Below are 20,337 nucleotides of genomic sequence, written 5' to 3'. Positions count from 1 at the left end.
TGAATAACATCATACTCGGAGACTATAGAGTGAATAAGTAACACTGCTACAAGAATCCAGTAACAACACCATCTAAGGATCCTTCAATTAAGTTTCCTTCATTTATAACTTGAGATACTTATTTTTTGAGATACTTTGATTGCAGGAAGCCTTGAAAGTGGTTGGAAGATTGTTGATAGTGCTATGGATGTTGTCTACATAGATTTTAGTTAGTCATTTGACAAGCTCCCTCATGGTAAGCTCATCCAAAAGGTGGATTCATGGGATCCACAGTAACCTGGTAGTTTGGAATCAGAACTGCCTTGCCCATAGAAGAGATGGTGGTGTTCATTGGGACATATTCTACCTGGAGGTCTGTGGCTACAGATGTTCTGCACTGGGACTTCTGCAGTTTGTGATATGCAATATATAAATGACCTGGATGAAAATGTAGATGGGTGAGTTAGTAAGTTTGGTACAAGGATCAGTAAAATGGTAGATGGTGTTGAGGGCTGTCAAAGGATACAGTGAAATATAGATCAATTACAGATATCGGCAAGAAATAGCAGTGAAGGCTAATCTGGGTAAGTGTAAGGTACTTGGCTTTGGGAGGTCAAATGTAAGTGAAAAGTATACAGGACTCTTAACAGCTTTGATGCACAGAGAAATGTATGGGTGCTAGTCTATAAGTGAAAGTGAGAATGGCCACACTAGTAGATCAGGTGATGAAGAAGGCATACAGAATGCTTGTCTTCAATGGTTGGGGTACTGAGTACAAGAGTCATGCCACAGCTGGTTAGGCTGCACCAGGAGTATTGTTTACAGTTCTGGTCACCCCATTACAGGAAGGATGTGGAGGCTTTGGAGAGAGTACCAAGATGTTGCCTGAATTAGAGAGTATTAGCTATAAGGAGAAGTTGGACAAACTTGGATTGTTTTTTCTGGAGTCTCTGAAGTTGAGGGGAGACTTGATAGAAGTTTACATGATTTCAAGAGGCATAGATAGGGTAAATAGACTAAATAGTTTTCCTAGGGTAGAAATGTCAAGCACAAGAGGGCATGCATTTTAAGGTGAGGGGGATAAGTTTAAAGGTTAAGTTCGGGTCATGTTTTTACACAGAAAGTGGTTGGTTCCTGGAATGTGGTGCTTTCTCCCCGTAACCTTTGACACCCTGATTAATCAAGATCCTATCAAACTCAGTCTAAAATATACAAGTTGACTTGGCCTGCTCAGGCATCTGGCAATGAATTCCACAGATTCACCACCCTCTGGGTAAAGAACATTTTATTCATCTCAGTTCTAAATGAATGCTCCTCTGTTCTGAGGCTGTGTCTTCTGGTCCGAGACTCCCTACTATAAGAAACATCCTTTTCACAACTACTCCATCAAGATTGTGCTCTTTCAACCTTATTTACATCTATCCTGTAGGTAGGTGACCAAAACTGTACACAATACTTCAAGTTAGGCCTCACCAATGTCATGTACAACTTCAACATCACATCCCATCTCTTGTAAACGAATACTTTGACTTATGATCTCTCTACAAAATCCTTCAGTCAAAAGCCAAAATACTGCTGGTGCAGGGAAATTGGAATAAAATCAGAAAACGCTGGGTATGTTCAACAGAACACATTCAGCATCTGAGGGGAGAGAAATAGAGTTATCCCTTCAGTTTAGCGACCATTTAATCAAAACAATGGTTTTTGCAGGAAATCTGCAATATTGTGTGAGGATACACTCAGTGGCCACTTTATTAGTTATCTCTGTACTCCTGCTCATTAAGCCAATCATGCAGACATGGTCAAGACCAAACATCGGAATTGGGAAGAAAGGTGACCTAAATGACTTTGAGAGTGAAGTAGTTGCTGCTGCCAAATGGTGTGGTTTGAGTATCTTAGAAAATGTTGATCTCCTAGGACATACACAAAATGCTGGATCAGCTCAGCAGGTCAGGCAGCATCTATGTATTTTATTCTGGTCACCCTTTAAAGGAAGGCTATGGAAGCTTTAAGGATATGAAGAGTACAGAAGGTCCAGAATGATGCTTGGATTAGAAAGGACATCTTATGAAGATAGGTTGAATGAGTTAGAGCTTTTCTTTATGGAGTGAAGGGGGATGAGGTACAACTTGATGGAGGTGTACAAGTTGATAAGAGGCATAGACAGAGTTGGGAGACAGAGACTCCTTTGATAATAAATCTTAAATTCATTTTGAGCTTTGAACTTTTTCCCAAGCTGGAAATGGATAATGCAAGGGGGCATAATTTTAAGGTGATTGGAGGAAAATGGAGAGTTGATGTCAGAGGTAAGTGGTGGGTGCATGAGAACCTTACTAGCAGTAGTGGTAGAGGCAGATAAATTCAGCATATTTAAGAAACATTTAGATAGGCACATTGATGAAAGAAAAATCAACGGTTATGTCAGAGAAAAGGGTTGGATTGATCTCAGAGTAGGTTACAAGGTTGGCACAACATCTTACATAAGAACATAAGAACATAAGAGATAGGAGCAGGAGTAGGCCAATCGGCCCCTCTAGCCTGCTCCGCCATTCAACAAGATCATGGCTGATCCAATCTTAACTCTTGTTTTCACCGAATCCCACAAGGCAACAGTGCCAACCAACAGGGCACCATGCCACCCATTTTATTTTATTATTCATCCTGCCCAAACCCATGTGATCACCCGGGGAAAAAAAACCGAGTTGCCAATTGAGGAGAAAAAATCTGGAAAATTCCTCTCCGACCCATCCAGGCTATCGAAAACTGGTCCAGGAGATAACATGGCTGATCTAAACCTAGCCTCATGTCCACTTACCTGCTCGCTCACCAAATCTTGGGCCAAATCATGAGCTCCATACTCTATAAATAGAAAAAAATACTCTTCCATTCATCTCAACAGGGGTCCTTTCCAGAAGAAGGGATGTGATAACACTGATTTGTTTAAGAAATGTTTTTTGGATTAGTTGAGCAGGGTTCTCTCATAAACCTTGGTAAATAGTGTGTCAAGGGCTAATGACAAATCTTACTGTGGTCAGGGATCCCCACCAACAGAAGGGACATGGGGGCAATGTTTACTTTAATAAGACAAAGTGAGACTCTTCTGACAGTAGTTGTAAAATAACTGAGCAAATTTGTAATGAACAAGCATTTGGGAGTAGCACCAGTGAACGGGGTTCAGTCCTAAACTCTGCTGCTACCTGGATGGGGTTTAGATATTCTGCCCTTGACTATTCAGGCTTCCTCCAAACGCTCTTGTTTCTTTGTGCATCTCGAACATATGCATGTTAGTAAGTTAATTGGCAATTGTGAATTGTCTGGAGTATTCAGGAATGTGTCAGAAACTGATTAGAACTTAAGAATAGTTTACAAGGTAAATTAGCAGATTCAAGATTCAAAATTGCTTAATGTAATTTCCAGTCCTCAAGTGTAAAGGAGAACAAAATAATTGTTTTTCTGGATCTGATGCAGCACCAATAAAAAACACAGTAAGATAAAGAACACAATAATAATACAAGCCACAATAAATATCAATACATAAATATACACAAGTTGATTGTAGTAGGGGGAATGGATTAGATTTGTGAGCCAGTGCAAAGTCTAAGCCAAATTGTCTCCTTCTATGTCATAAAGAAATATTATATGCCAAGGAGAAAATAAGTGATAGCAGTGACACAACAGAACAGTTTATTGTCTTTGATTAGAATATAAGCATTTGAATGAAGATTCAAACTGAGGATCAATGTGAATGTTATGCAGGATGGAGGGTGTGCCTTTTGCTGGATAAGTCCCACCACACATGATGCACACTTTCCACAGTTTCTGTCTCTCAGCAGCCTTTGCAGGACTGTTGAACTCTGGATGGTACAGTGATATATCAGGTTAGGGTCTAAATGTTATGTTATTTGAGTATAATTTTCTTTATGCTTGCTTATATATTGTATAATCACTTGTTTAGAAAAACATAGAAAATATAGAAAAATACAGCACAGTACAGGCCATTCAGCCAACAATGTTATGCCGACCCTTAAACCCTGCCTTCCACCTTAAATTCCTCCATATACCTGTCTAGTGGTCTCTTAAATTTCACTAATGTATCTGCCTCCACCACTGACTCAGGCAGTGCATTCCACACACCAGCCACTCTCTGAGTGAAAAACCTTCCTCTAATATCCCCCTTGAACTTTCCTCCCCTTACATTAAAGCCATGTCTTCTTGTGTTGAGCAGTGGTGCCCTGGGGAAGAGACGCTGCTGTCCACTCTATCTATTCCTCTTAATATCTTGTATACCTCTATCATGTCTCCTTTCATCCTCCTTCTCTCCAGAGAGTAAAGCCCTAGCTCCCTTAATCTCTGATCATAATGCATACTCTCTAAACCAGGCAGCATCCTGGTAAATCTCCTCTGTACCCTTTCCAATGCTTCCACATCCTTCTTATAGTGAGGTGACCAGAACTGGACACAATACTCCAAGTGTAGCCTAACCAGAGTTTTATAGAACTGCGTCATTACCCTGCGACTCTTAAACTCTATCCCTTGACTTATGAAAGCTAACACTCCATAAGCTTTCTTAACTACCCTATCTATCTGTGAAGCAACTTTCAGAGATCTGTGGACATGTATCCCTAGATCCCTCTGCTCCTCCACACTCCCAAGTATCCTGCCATTTACTTTGTATTCTGCCTTCGAGTTTGTCCTTCCAAAGTGTACCACCTCACACTTCTCCAGGTTGGACTCTGTCTGCCACTTCTCAGCCCACTTCTGCATCCTATAAATGTCTCTCTGCAATCTTCAACAATCCTCAACACTATCCACAACACCATCAAGCTTTGTGTCTTCTGAAAACTTGTCAACCCACCCTTCTACTCACACATCGAGGTCGTTAATAAATATCACAAAAAGTAGAGGTCCCAGAACCCATCCTTGTGGGACACCACTAGTCACAACCCTCCAATCTGAATGTACTCCCCCCACCACGACCCTCTGCTTTCTGCAGGCAAGCCAATTCTGAATACAATAATTTGTAAATATTTAGAGGATGTTTAATAGTTTGTAATACAGCTGGTCTGTATTTGTTTGCAGTTTGAAGAAACATAGAAACATAGAAAACCTACAGGACAATACAGGCCCTTCAGCCCACAAAGTTGTGCCGAACATGTCCCTACCTTAGAAATTACTAGGCTTACCTATAGCCCTCTATTTTTCTAAGCTCCATGTACCTATCCAAAAGTCTCTTAAAAGACCCTATCGTATCCGCCTCCACCACCGTTGCCAGCAGCCCATTCCACGCACTCACCACTCTGAGTAAAAAACTTACCCCTGACATCTCCTCTGTACCTACTCCCTAGCACCTTAAACCTGTGTCATCTTGTGGCAACAATTTCAGCCATAGAACATTACAGCACAGAAACAGACCTTTTGGCCCTTCTTGACTGTGCTGAACCATCTTTCTGCCTAGTCCCACTGACCTGCACCTGGGCCATAGCCCTCCAAATCCCTCTCATCCATATACCTGCCCAAATTTTTCTTAAATGTCAAAAGTGAGCCCGCATTCACCACTTCATCTGACAGCTCATTCCACACTCCCACTACTCTCTGCATGAAGAAGCCCCCCCAATGTTCCCTTTAAACTTTTCCTCCCTTAACCCTTAACCCATGTCCTCTGGGGTTTTTTCTCCCCTAGCCTCAGTGGAAAAAGCCTGCTTGCATTCACTCTATCTATCCCCATCATAATTTTATACACCTCTATCAAATCACCCCTCATTCTCCTACGCTCCAGGGAATAAAGTCCTAACCTAATCAACCTTTCTCTGTAACTCAGTTTCTCAAGTCCTGGCAATGTCCTTGTAAACCTTCTCTGCACTCTTTCAACCTTATTAATATCCTTCCTGTAATTAGGTGACCAAAACTGCACACAATACTCCAAATTCGGTCTCACCAAAGTCTTATACAACCTCACCATTACATTCCAACTCTTATACTCAATACTTTGATTTATAAAGGCCAATGTACCAAAAGCTCTCTTTATGACCCTATCCACCTGTGATGCCACTTTTAGGGAATTATGTATCTGTACTCCCAGATCCCTCTGTTCTACCGCACTCCTCAGTGTCCTACCTTTTACCTTGTATGTTCTACCTTGGTTTGATCTTCCGAAGTGCAATACCTCACACTTGTCCACATTAAACTCCATCTGCCATTGTTCAGCCCATTCCTCTGCAAGCTTTGAAAACCTTCCTCACTGTTCACTAACTTCCAATGGACCCAGCACTGATCCCTGTGGCACACCACTAGTCACAGGCCTCCATTCAGAGTAGCAATCCTCCACTACAACTCTCTGGCTTCTTCCATTGAGCCAATGTCTAATCCAATTTACTACCTCTCCATGTATACCTAGCGACTGAATCTTCCTAACTAACCTCCCATGCGGGACCTTGTGAAAGGCCTTACTGAAGTCTATGTATACAACATCCACTGCCTTCCCTTCATCCACTTTCATGGTAACTTCCTTGAAAAACTCTAATAGATTGGTTAAACATGACCTACCATGCACAGAGCCATGCTGACTTTTTCTAATAAGTCCCTGTCTATCCAAATACTTGTAGATCCTATCTCTTAGTATTCCTTCCAATAATTTACCTACTACCGATGTCAAACTTACCAGCCTATAATTTCCCGGCTTACTTTTTGAGCCTTTTTTAAACAATGGAACTACATGAGGTATCCTCCAATCCTCCGGCACCTGACCCATGGATATCGACATTTTAAATATTTTTGCCAGGGCCCCAACAACTCCTCCAACCTTTGTGTCATCAGCAAACTTACTAACCCATCCCGCCAATTCCTCATCCAGGTCATTTATAAAAATCACAAAGAGTAAGGGTCCCAGAACAGATCCCTGAGGCACTCCACTGTCACTGGCCTCCATGCAGAATATGACCCGTCTACAACCACTCTCTGCCTTCTGTGGGCAAGCCATATCTGGATCCACAAAGCAACGTTCCCTTGGATCTCATGCCTCCTTACTTTCCCAATAAGCCTTGCATGGGGTACCTTATCAAATGCCTTGCTGAAATCCATATACACTACATCTACTGCTCTTCCTTCATCAATGTGTTTAGTCACATCCTCAAAAAATTCAATCAGGCTCGTTAAACCATGACCTGCCCTTGACAAAGCCATGCTGACTATTCCTAATCATATTATACCTCTCTAAATGTTTATAAATCCTGCCTCTCAGGATCTTCTCCATCAACTTACCAACCACTGAAGTAAGACTCACTAGCCTATAATTTCCTAGGCTATCTCTACTCCCTTTCTTGAATAAAGGAACAACATCCGCAACCCTCCAATCCTCCGGAATCTCCCCCATCCCCACTGATGATGCAAAGATCATCGCCAGAGTCTCTGCAATCTCCTCCCTCACCTCCCACAGTAGCCTGGGGGTACATCCCATCCAGTCCTGGCAACTTATCCAACTTGATGCTTTCCAAAAGCTCCAGCACATCCACTTTCTTAATATCGACATGCTCAAGCTTTTCAGTCTGCTGCGTCATCACTACAATCACCAAGATCCTTTTCCATAGTGAATACTGAAGTAAAGTATTCATTAAGTACCTCTGCTATTTCCTCCGGTTCCATACACACTTTCCCACAGTCACACTTGATAGGTCCTATTCTTTCATGTCTTATCCTCTTGCTCTTCACATATTTGTAGAATGCCTTGGGGTTTTCCTTAATCCTGCCTGCCAAGGCCTTCTCATGGCCCCTTCTGGCTCTCCTAATTTCCTTTTTAAGCTCCTTCCTATTAGCCTTATAATCTTCTAGATCTCTAGCGTTATCTAGCTCTCTGAACCTTTTGTAAGCTTTTCTTTTCTTCTTGACTAGAGTTATTACAGCCTTTGTACACCACGGCTCCTGTACCCTACCATAAGTTCCCTGTCTCATTGGAACATACCTATGCAGAACTCTACACAAATATCTCGTGAACATTTGCCACATTTCTTCCGTACTTTTCTCTGGGAACATCTCTTTTCAATTTAAGCTTCCAATTTGATAGCCTCATAATTCCCCTTACTGCTATCAAATGCTTCTCTAACTTTTCTGTTCCTATCTCTCTCCAATTCTATTATAAAAGAGATAAAATAATGATTACTATCTCCGCTGAGAGATCTGACACCTGACCAGGTTCATTTCCTAATACCAAATCAAGTACAGCATCTCCTCTTGTATGCTTATCTACATATTGTGTCAAGAAACCTTCCTGAACACACCTAACAAACTCCACCCCATCCAAACCCCTTGCTCTAGGGAGATGCCAATCGATATTTGGGAAATTAAAATCTCCCATCACGACAACCCTATTATTAATACACCTTTCCAGGATCTGTTTCCCTATCTGCTCCTCAATATCCCTGTTACTATTGGGCAGCATATAAACACCCAGTAAAGTTATTGATCCTTTCCTGTTCCTAACCTTCACGCACAGAGACTCCATAAACAATCCCTCCATGGCGTCCACCTTTTCTGTAGCCATGACACTATCTCTGATCAACAGTGCCATGCCCCCACCTCTTTTGCCTCCCCCCCGTCCTTTCTGAAACATCTAAAACCCAGCACTTGAAGTAACCATTCCTCTCCCTGAGCCATCCAAGTCTCTGTAATGGTCACCACATCATATCTCCAAGTACTGATCCACGCTCTAAGCTCATCCGCTTTTTTCACAATACTCCTTGCGTTAAAATAGACACATCTCAAACCTTCGGTCTGAGCGCGTCCCTTCTCTATCACCCGCATATCCTCCCTCTTGCACTGTCTGCAAGGTTTCTCTATTTGTGAGCCAGCTGCTTCTTCCCCAGTCTCTTTAGTTTGGTTCCCACCCCCCAACAATTCTAGTTTAAACTCTCCCCATTGGCCTTAGCAAACCTCCCCACCAGGATACTGGTCCCCCTGGGATTCAAGTGCAGCCCATCCTTTTTGTAGAGGTCACACCTGCCTCAAAAGATGTCCCAGTGATCCAGAAATCTGAATTCCTGCCCCTGCTCCAATCCTTCAGCCACACATTTATCCTCCACCTCATTCTATTCCTATTCTCACTGTTGCGTGGCACAGGCAGTAATCCCGAGATTACTACCTTTGTGGTCCTGCTTCTCAACTTCCTTCCTAACTCCCTGTAGTCTTTTTTCAGGACCTCTTCCCTTTTCCTACCTATGTCATCGGTACCAATATGTACCAGCATGTGTCTGTTTTTGTGGTGAGCCGGTTCACATTTATGACCCAGTGGTATAACAGGAGCCGACACCGAGAGATGCTGTAACTTATACTGGAGATACCTGCCTTTGCAGCCCAGGAAACCTACTGAGGGGCCACTGTGGCAATTGGTTTATGAATATCATATGTAACAAGATACAGTGAAAAGCTCAGTTATGCATGCCATCCAGTCTGATCATTTCAAAGCCATGTACGTTGAGGTTGCACTCTCAGAAAATCAATAAGAGATACATGCAGTTACAATTACAGTTAGAGTGAAAGTGTAGTGCTGGAAGACCATAGGGTGCAAGGAACATGATGAGATTGATTTTGAGTGCAGGTGTGGTCTTTAATAAGGTTGGCTGCTTTCCCTCGCCAGTGAGATGTATAGACAGAACCCATGGCAGGGAGGTTGTTTTCTATGATGTGCTGAGCTGTGTCTACAACTCTTTGTAGTTTCTTATAGTCTTGCACAGAGTATTGTGAATAGTTCTGGGTCCCACATCAAATTAAAGACGTGCTGACATTAGAGAGGGTCCAGAGGAGGTTCATGAGAGTTACCCTGGGAATGAAGGGGTTAACTCATGAGGAGCATTTGATAGCTCTGGGCCTGTACTCATGGAGTTTAGAAGAATGAGGAGTCATCTCTTTGAAACTTTTCGAGTATTGGAAGGCCTAGAGAGAGTGGATGTAAAAAGGATGTTTCTATTAGTGGAAGAGTCCAGGATAAGGCAACACAGGCTCAGAATACAAGGATGTCCATTTAGAACAGAGACAAAGATGGAACTCTTTAGCCAGAGTGTAGTGAATCTGTGGAACTCATTGTCACAGGTAGCTGTGGAAGCCAAGTTATTGGGTATATTTAAAGCAGAGATTGATAGTTTCTTGATTAGTAAGGGTAGCAAAGATTATGGGGAGAAGGGAGGAGAATGGTGTTGAAAGCAAAAATAAATCAGCCATTATCAAAGAGCAGAATAGAATTGATGGGCCGAATGGCCTAATTCTGCTCCTACTTCTTATGGTCTTATGTATCAGATAGGATGCTTTCTATGTTGTGTCAATGAAATTAAGTGAGTGTTAATGGGGACATGTCAAATTTATTAGCTCCTGAGCAATCACAGGCAGTGGTCTTTCTTGGCCATAACATCTTGGTGTTTGAACCAAGACATGCTTTTGCTGTTATTTAAATCTATGCGCTTGAAGTTCTCAGCCATCTTCACATCAGCATCACAAGTGTGAGTTCTCTGCCTTGCTTCTGAAATCAATGATCAGATTTTTCTTTTTGTTGGCATTGAGGGAGAGGTTGTTGCCTTGACAGCATGGCATAAGTTTCTCTAGACTACAAAGTACCCTGGACATCTTTAGGGAGCAGTGTCTCAGAAAGGCAGTGTCCATTATTAAAGACCTCTAGCACCCAGGGCATGCCCTTTTCTCACTATTACCATCAGGTAGGAGATACAGAAGCCTGAAGGCACACACTCAGTGATTCAGGAACAGCTTCCGATTCCTAAATGGACTTTGAAGCTTTGGACACTACCTCACTTTTTTAATATACAGTATTTCTGTTTTTGCACATTTTTTAATAATATGTTCAATATACATAATTGATTTACTTGTTTATTATGTTTTATTTTATTTTTATTTTTTTCTCTCCCTGCTAAATTATGTATTGAATTGAACTGCTGCTGCTAAGTTAACAAATCTCACGTCACATGCTGGTGATAATAAACCTGATTCTGATTCTGATTCTGATCTCCTTCTTGTACTCCTTCTTGTAACTTCTTGTTACTTGAGACCCAAACCCCTACAGTGGAATTTTGTAGATCTGGTTAGAGCAAAATCTGGCCACATGGCCATGAGCGTATGGGAGTAAAGTAAAGGGTTGACAAGCCTTGTGCGCAGCAGGGTTGAGAATAATTGTGGCAGAGATGTTGCTGCCTAGTCTTACTCATTGCAGTCAGCTGGTCAGGAAGTCAAGTTGCAAATTGCAGTACTGAATTCCAGGTCTTGGAGCTTGTAGATGTTGCAGACAAATAGATTAAAGGCTGAAATTAGCTGATGTTTGAATTACAAAGGAATCCAAGAGTTGGGTTCGGAGATTGGGGAACAGGTGTTGAGGCTAATGGGGATCAGCCTTAATCTAATTGAATGATGGATTAGGCTCAAGGAGCTAGCCTACTAACTCTTTTCCCTTCTGCTTATGTCCCATACAAATAAGTATCTACATGTATGATCCTTTATAATATTAATAGATTTTGGGTATCTGTTCCCCTTCGTAAAGAAGATCAGTCTTGAGTGTTTCCTTTGGCAGTTGCCAATATATACCCTGATCCTTTCATATAGGAAAAAATCTCACCCATAACTATTTGACTGAAGCAATTTTTCCATGATCTGCATCTCAACCTTGAGGGTGGCAAATGTTATTCCTTTGTTCAAAAAAAGGTAATAAGGATAAACCTGGGATTAGAGACCAGTGAGTCTCTAATCATTGGTGGGTAAACTATTGGAGAGGATTCTTAGAGACAGGATTTACAAACATTTGGTGGAGTACAGTTTGGATGTGGTGTACATGGATTTTAGTAAGGTTTCTTCAAGCAGAATGTCAGCAAACATGGGATCCAGGGTGTGGGGAGTCAAACTGGTTTGTTCACAGAAGGGCAGAGAGAAAGCATATGGAGCTTATTCTGCCTGGAGGTCAATGACCAGTGGAGTTCTGCGGGGATCTGTTCTGCAACCCCTGCTGTTTATGATTTTTATAAATCATTTGAACGAGAAAGTGGAAGGGTGGATTAGTAAAAGGATGGTGGAGTTGAGGATAGTGTAGATGTTTGTCGTAAGTTACAATGGAACATTGTTAGGATGCAGGGCTGGGTTGAAAACTGGGAGATGGAGATCATTCTAGAAAATTGTGAAGTGAATCACTTTAGAAGGTTGAACTTGAAGGCACAATGCAAGGTTAATGGCAGATTTCTTAACAGTGTGGAGGAACAGAGGGATCTTGGGGTTCATGTTCACAGATCCCTCAATATGGCAGTGGAATTGATAGAAGGTATTTGGTGTGTTGGCCTTCATTATTCAGGGAGTTGAGTTCATGGGCTGAGAAATATGTAAAATTTACAGCTAGATGTGTGGTCAAGGCAGACACGTTAGAGACATTTAAGAAACTCTTAGATAGACACATAAATGAAAGAACATTGGAGGTCTATGTGGGAGAGAAGAGTTAGATTTATCGTGGAGAAAGTATAGGGTCGGCACAACATCATGGGCTGGAGGGTCTGTACTGTTTTATGCTCTGTGCTGTTTGCACAACCTCAAACCTGTGAAATTGTTCCTTCCACCCTTGTGTCAGTGAAGTTGCCCACCATTCTTTCAAGGGAAAGTCATCTAATTTGATATCTGAGCAGTTCTGTATCCATCAGTAATCCAGATGTTCGATTAATGGATTTTATTGTAGGATTTCACATTAGCACTTCTAGTGGTTTTGCAGATGAATTCAGATGTGGTGCAACTATACTTATTTCTCTGTGGATTTAAATATTTCGGCAGCCAGACCGTAGAGGTTCAGTGAAGATGTAGAGACAGTTAGAGGTACTGTGCATCAGTTCATTGGTTGATTCAGGTTTCTGGAATCTTGTGTGTCTTGTGCCCAGCCATTTTAACTCTGCTTGAGTTCCTGTGAAATTCCATCCCTGTGTATCTTTGTATAGATCTTCCAATGTTGCCTTCAGTTTACTTACACCACCCACCACCACCATCTCATGGCATGCTGAAGTATAAAGTTTGAACAATTTTTATGGGTGCGGCTGATAAAGCAGCTATTGCACTACAGCCCCTGAGGGGTTCTGATGGAGTATCTGCATGCCTGGCAATGTAAGTTGGTGCTGCAGAAGTAATCCTCCCCATAACAACTGACAGGACATTTTGGGCAGAAACTGTGCTGGATCCACCATACACAGATGGGACAAACAGGAGGACGGCAGGACGCCAGATGTCATCCACCTCTAAGCTTTCCCTCCACCTAAAAGGCTCAAGGACTGATTGCAGCTTCAACAATATTCAAGGACATTAATCCCATTCTTGGTCAAACCATCTTGTTTTTTTTAAAATCATCTTTCTCACAAAGTCACCTACCTGACAGTAGCTTCTTGCGAAGTTAGAACGATGCCTAATGTACATTAGAGAAACAGCACTTCATCCTCCACTTGGGCTCACTGCAGCCTTCCAGAGCTGGGTCAAATTCTACAACTTTCACTCACTTTCTTTCTCTTTGTGTTGGACCTTCCAGAACTGGATCAAATTCCACAACTTCCGCTCACTTCTTTCTGTATTGGACCTGGCCATTTCTACTTCTGATCATCCACCTAGTAATATTGCCTCTTTCTCCATATCACAGCCTTGTCTGCTAGCCATGTCCCACAGCCCTGCACTTCCTTGGAATTTAGTGCTATTCTTTAACTCACTGTTCCCAGCACTTTCTGTTTATATCTCAGTTAATTAAAGCATCTGCTCCCTCTGATTCTGCTGCACTGTGGCTGCAGGCCACCCCAGAAACTTACCACATCTTCTCTGCCTATTCTTTATTTCTTATCCCGACTTTTTACCACTTTGTTTGCTTCACATGATCATCCTTCTGTCTTTAAGCAGTCCTGCCTTTTATCCCTCACCTCAGACATACACAGGACCTGAAATTAGCCCAGTATTGGACTGTCACTACTGTACATATGTTACACACCCCTTGTAAATGTCCATGTGCCGAAGGTGCTCCATGATGTTTGGGCTGCTTGTCACTTTGCACATGTCCCTGCCCGAGATACTCCTTTTTGTTTTCTCCCTCCCTCTACTTTCCCAGCTTCTCCACTTGTTAAAAACCTGTGAAATGACGTTAATATGAAATATTAACCCTATTTCCCCTTCCACATCCACGGGCTGACCAGGCGTTCCTAGTATTTTCCATTTGTATTACAAACAGGAGAAAATCTGCAGATGCTGGAAATCCAAGCAACACACACAAAATGCTGGAGGAGCTCAGCAGGCCAGGCAGCATCTATGGAAAAGAGTAAAGAGTCGATGTTTTGGGCCGAGACCCTTCATTTTATCAAAGCATCCTGTTTGAAGGGTCTTGGCCCAAAACGTTGACTGTTCACTCTTCGATGCTGCCTGGCCCACTGAGTTCCTCAAGCGTGAGTGCATGTTGCATTTATATGCCAGGTTTTTGCAGTGTTTCACTTTCATTTTATTTCCTGTTCTATCTCCTTATTATCTCAAACTTTCATCTCTACTCTGTATATCTATCTCTACATTACTCTCAACAGGAGTCTGGCTAGTAATCCAGATCTACCATATGCTCTTCCTTACCCAACCCACCTTGTGAATTGACTAAATAAACACGAGTTTGCTCATCAAGTACAGACAAGGTAGAACAAGATAGAGTCTTTCAGCACACAATGTTGTTTTAAACTACTCTATGCTCATTTTAACCCTTCCCTCCTACATACGCATAACCCTTCATTTTTCTTTCACCCGTGTGTCATCTAAGAGTCACAAATGTTCTTAATGAATCTATCTCCACCACTGTCACTGGCTATGCTTTCCAAACACTTACTATTCTGTGCAAAAAAATCTACTACTGACCCCTCCCCTAAATTTTCCTCTAATCACCTTAAAAGGATGTCCTCTGGTATCAGTCATTGCCACCCTGGGAGTAAACTCTGGCTGTCTACTCGATCTATGCCTTTTATAATCTTATTCCTCTCCATCAAGTTGTTTTCCATTGTCTTTTGCTTCAAAGGGAAAAGCCCCAGCTTTCTCAACCTTTTTGCATAAATTATTCTCTCTAATCCAGACAGTTTCCCAGTAAATCTCCTCCTCACATTCATATCTTTCCCCATAAATGAAGCAACCAGACTACCACAATACTACAAGTGTGTCTAACCAGGGTTTTATAGAGCTGCAACATTCCTTCACAGCTCTTGAACTCAGTCCCCTGAATAAAGAATGCCAACACACCATAAACCTTCTAAACCACCCTATCAACTTGTGCTGAAACTTTGAGGACCCTAAAATCCCTCTGTTCCACCACACTGCTAAGAATTCTGCTGTTCACCTTGTACTTTGTCTTTGTTTGCCCTTCCAAAGTGTATCATTTCATACTTTTCTGGATCGAACTTCATCTGTTATTTCTCAGCCCTGCTCTGCATTCTATCTTTGTCCCATTGCAAACAATAATAAGACATGAAAACAATAATAAGAATTACTTGTCTGTATGCTGAACCTAGGGAAATTGTTCAGGATGCTTCAGAGAATCATTATTATTAAATACAATTTGAAAACACATAAAACAAATATTCAAAAACCTACCTATCACCTTCTCATTTTCCCTTATGAGCCAAAGATCATCCAATTTTTTCAAGTTGACTAAATGACTAAAGGTAGCCAAAAAGGGCTTTATGTTGGTTGTAGGTAAGTTATGGGAAGGTTTTCTAAGGGACAGGATATATAAGTATTTAGATAGGCAGGGCTATCTACAGAGTTTTTCAAGGAAGTTAGCAAGGAAGTTGATGAAGGGAAGGTGATGAACGTTGACTACATGGACTTTAGTAGGGGCTTTGACAAAACCCACACAACAGACTGGTCCAGAAGGTTAAGCACTTGGTTTTCAGGATGTAATAGTCAAATGGATTCAGCATTCACTCAACAGGACAAGACAGAATGGTAGTAGATAAACACAAGAAATTCTGCAGATGCTGGAACTATTCCATCTAGGTAGCCTCCAATCTATGAACATTGATTCCACTTTCTGGTAATTATTTTATTTTCTCCTCCCCATCCCTCTTCTTCTATCACCCACTCTGGCCTCTTACCTCTTCCCACCTGCCTATCACCTCCCCTGATGCCTCTCATTCTTCCCTTTCTCCCATGATCCACTTACCTCTCGTATCAGATTCCTTTTCCTCTAGTCCTTTACCTTTCCCACCCACTTGACCTCACCTATCACTTTTCAGCTAATCCTCCTTCTCTTATTCCCACCTTTTTACTCTGGTGTCTTCCCCATTCTTTTCTTGAAGAATGGCTTCAGCCCAAAGTGTCAACTGTTTATTCATTTTCATAGATGTTGCCTGGCCCACAGTTTTCCTCCATCATTGTGTGTTGTGGTAGTACGCAGTTGCCTCTCTAATTGGAGGCATGCCACAGGGTTCCGGGCAGTGTCTATTGTTGTTTATCATCTTCATTAATGATTTCAGTGATAATGTGATAAACTGGATCATCAAATTTGTGGATCACATTAAGATTAGTTGCATAGTGGACACTGAGGAAGGGTATTAAAGTTTACAGTGGGATGTGAACCAGCTGGGAAAATGGTCTGAAACATGGCAGATGGAATTAAATACAGTCAAGTGTGAGGTTTGGCTCTTTGAGAGGATAAACCAGGGTAAGACTTTCATAGTGAATAATAGGGGATTTTGCTTGGATTTTCAGAAGGCTTTTGACAAGATGCCACACAAGCTACAAGGCCATGGTATTACAGGAAAGATTCTAATATCAATAAACCAGGAGGCAAAGAGTGGGAATAAAGGGAGCCACCTGATAACTAGTTGTGTTCCACAGAGGCCTGTGTTGGGGCTGATTCCTTTTATGTTATATGTCAATGATTTGGATAATGGAATTGATGGCTTTGTTGCAAAGTTTGCAGACAATATGAAGGTAGATGGAGGGGCAGGTAGGCTTGAGGAAGTAGAAAAGCTACAGAAGGACTTAGACAGATTAGAAGAATGGGCAAAGAAATGGTACAGATGTAGTACAGTGTATGGTCATGCACTTTGGTAGAGAAATAAAAGGGTAGACTATTTTCAAAATGGAGAGAAAATACAAAAAACTGAGGTGCAAAGTCCTTGTGCAGGATTCTCTGAAGGTCAATTTGCAGGTTGAGTCTGTGGTGAGGGAGGCAAATGTAAGATTAGTATTCATTTTAAGACGACTAGAATATAAAAGCAAGGATGTAATGTTGAGACTTTATAAAGCACTGATGAGACATCACTTGGAGTATTGTGAGCAGTTTGGGCCCCTTAAGGATATGCTGATATTGGAGGGGTTCAAAGGTAATTCACGAAAATGATTGCAGGATTGAATGGCTTATCATATGAAGAGCGTTTGATGGCGCTGGGCCTGTATTCATTATAATTCAGAAAAATAAGGGTTGACCTCATTGAAACCTATCGAATGATGCAGTTGATAGACTGGATGCGGTGGGAGAGGAGGAATTTCTTTAGCCAAAGAGTGGTGAATCTGTGGAATTTTTTGCCAAAGGCAGCTGTGGAGGCCAAGTCTTTATGTAGGTCAATCGATTCTTGATTGATCACGGCATGAAGGGATATAGGGAAAAGGCTGGGGCTGAGAGGAAAATTGGATCTGCCATGATGAAATGGCAAAGCAGACTCTATGAGCCCAATGGCCTAATTTGGGTCCTATATCATATGGTCTTACAGAGCACCCCAGCTGCAATAGAATAAAGGGACCTGGGAATATAGATCCATAATTCCTTGAAAGTAGCATTACAGATATTACAGAGTTATAAAGATAGTGTTTGGGACATTGGCTTTCATAAATCAGAGTATTGGGTACAGGAGTTGGGATGTTATGGTGAAATTGTATTAGTTATTGTTGGGGCACAATTTAGAGTATTATGCACAATTCTGATCACCTGCTTATAGGAAAGATGTCAACAGTTTGAAGAGGTGCCCACATTGCACCAAAATATGTGGATTCCAGATTGGCATCTACAGCACCTGACAACTCACCAATAGATAGCTCCTTAGGAGAACATCATACTCGAGTTGAATGATCGCACTATTACTACCCCTCTATGATTCTATTACTCTATATGAACTAACCAGACCTTTATAAAGCTGCAACATAACTTCTGACTCTTGAACTCAGTGACTCAACTAATAAAAGCAAAAATACTATATGCTTTCTTTACCACCCTTTCAACTGTTCAGAGACTTCCAGGGAGTTAGACTCCAAATACTTCAAACCTTTGCAAATGCTTAGCAAAGAATGAACAAACTTTAACCTGATATATGAAACCAGTAATGGTAAAACTGTCTTTGTAAAATCTATATGGCACAATTCCTTGATAGGGATTGGATTTATGATTTCTGGCAAAGTAGAAAATCATCATTTCCTCACTGTATTCCCTTTTTCCTCCCTCTGTAACAGTCACAGTGAGACCAAAGGAAATTCAATTCAACAAACACTGAATCAATAAAGAGATGGCAGGAAAATAATAATAAATCTTTCTGCAAGGTGTAAGTGAAGACATACTGTATACTGCCAATGAAGACTGAGTATTTATTTCTTTGTGACCTTGTTGCTTCTTCCGAATTGATATTTTAGTAATGATAACAAGCATTTATGATCAACATTAATCTTAAAATGTATTCACTACTTGTGCATACTGTGGAAGTGTTCTGCTCCTTCCTTAAACAGCTGTACAATTGCACTGAGGTCTCTCCTCTCCATTTTCACAACTTCCCAATAGTTTGTAATCAATTCTGTTGTGTCTTGTGAATAATGATAGGTTATGGTAATGTTACTGGTTTAGCAAACTGCAAGTCTGGATTAATGACTTAGAAGCCATTACTAGGGGATTTAAATGCAGTTAATTAAATATTTTCTAGATTTTTACTTAACTTGGGAAAGAAGATGTTCTATAGGTCAGTTGTGGAGAGCGCCCTCTTCTTTGTGGTGGCGTGTTGGGGAGGCAGCATTAAGAAGAGGGACGCCTCACGTCTTAATAAGCTGGTAAGGAAGGCGGGCTCTGTCGTGGGCAAAGTACTGGAGAGTATAACATCGGTAGCAGAGCGAAGGGCGCTGAGTAGGCTACGGTCAATTATGGAAAACCCTGAACATCTCTACATAGCACCACCCAGAGACAGAGAAGCAGTTTCAGCGACAGGTTGCTATCGATGCAATGCTCCTCAGACAGGATGAAGAGATCAATACTCCCCAATGCCATTCGGCTTTACAATTCAACCGCCAGGAGTAAGATATGTTAAAGTGCCGGGGTTAGGACTCAATGTATTTAAGTAAACTACTTAAGAACTTTTTAAAAGCTATTATTAATGCTTTTTGAGAGGGTGATTTTAGATGCATATCATACTTTTACTGAGTTAAGTATTGTATGTAATTAGTTTTGCTACAATAAGTGTATGGGACATTGGAAAAAATGTTGAATTTCCCCATGGGGATGAATAAAGTATCTATCTATCTATCTATCTATCTATCTATCTATCTATCTATCTATCTATCTATCTATCTATCTATCTATCTATCTAAGAAATCCTAAATAGAAAAATGCTCAAAATACAGCCAGTTGGGCAGGGCAGCATCTGTGGAGAGAGAAAATGGTGTAAATAGTCCAGTTAATGGTCTTTCATTTCACTTCAGATTTTCAAAATCTGCAGTTTAAAAAATGGATTTAGGGCAAGAGGGAACCCCACTGGTTCTACAAGGTCTGCCTCATAAGTGATCCCAGATGGAAACTCCTCTGTGTCCTCTGTAGAGGTTTCAGTTAAGAGTCAGGCAATAAAGTCTACATCAAGGCACATATGGCATGATTAAGTATAGGTGGAAACTTTTGGTGATATTAATTATTAGCATAGTTAAAATTCAATACTGCTATTTAATGCAGCAGAAGATTTAATCAGAAGCCTATGGGTGAATACATTGCACTCTGCAGCCTTGAACCACAAGCCAGATCTGATTAAGGAATGTGAATGGCCCTTTTCTATGCCAATCATGATTACAGCAGCTCATAAAGCTGACACTGCACACAGGAGAGTGACAGGCCTAAATCACCAATGTTTTGTACAGTTGCAGCATGATTTGCTGACTCTTACTCAGCATTTCAGTCTATGAAGAAAAGCACACCAGATGCTTCTTCACTCTCTTATCCATTTGCATGGTATTATGAGCTTGCACCCCAATGACCACCTGTATATCAACACTCCTGAGGCCCCTGCCATTTGCTTTATATGTTGTGTCAATACTTCATATCCCCAGATGCATTACCTCAGACTTGCCTGGAATAAGTTCCATCTGCCCAAATTTTCA

Source organism: Hemitrygon akajei, chromosome 29, assembly GCF_048418815.1.
Source record: "Hemitrygon akajei chromosome 29, sHemAka1.3, whole genome shotgun sequence".
Lineage (NCBI taxonomy): Eukaryota > Metazoa > Chordata > Chondrichthyes > Myliobatiformes > Dasyatidae > Hemitrygon > Hemitrygon akajei.
This window is presented reverse-complemented; position numbering follows the sequence as displayed.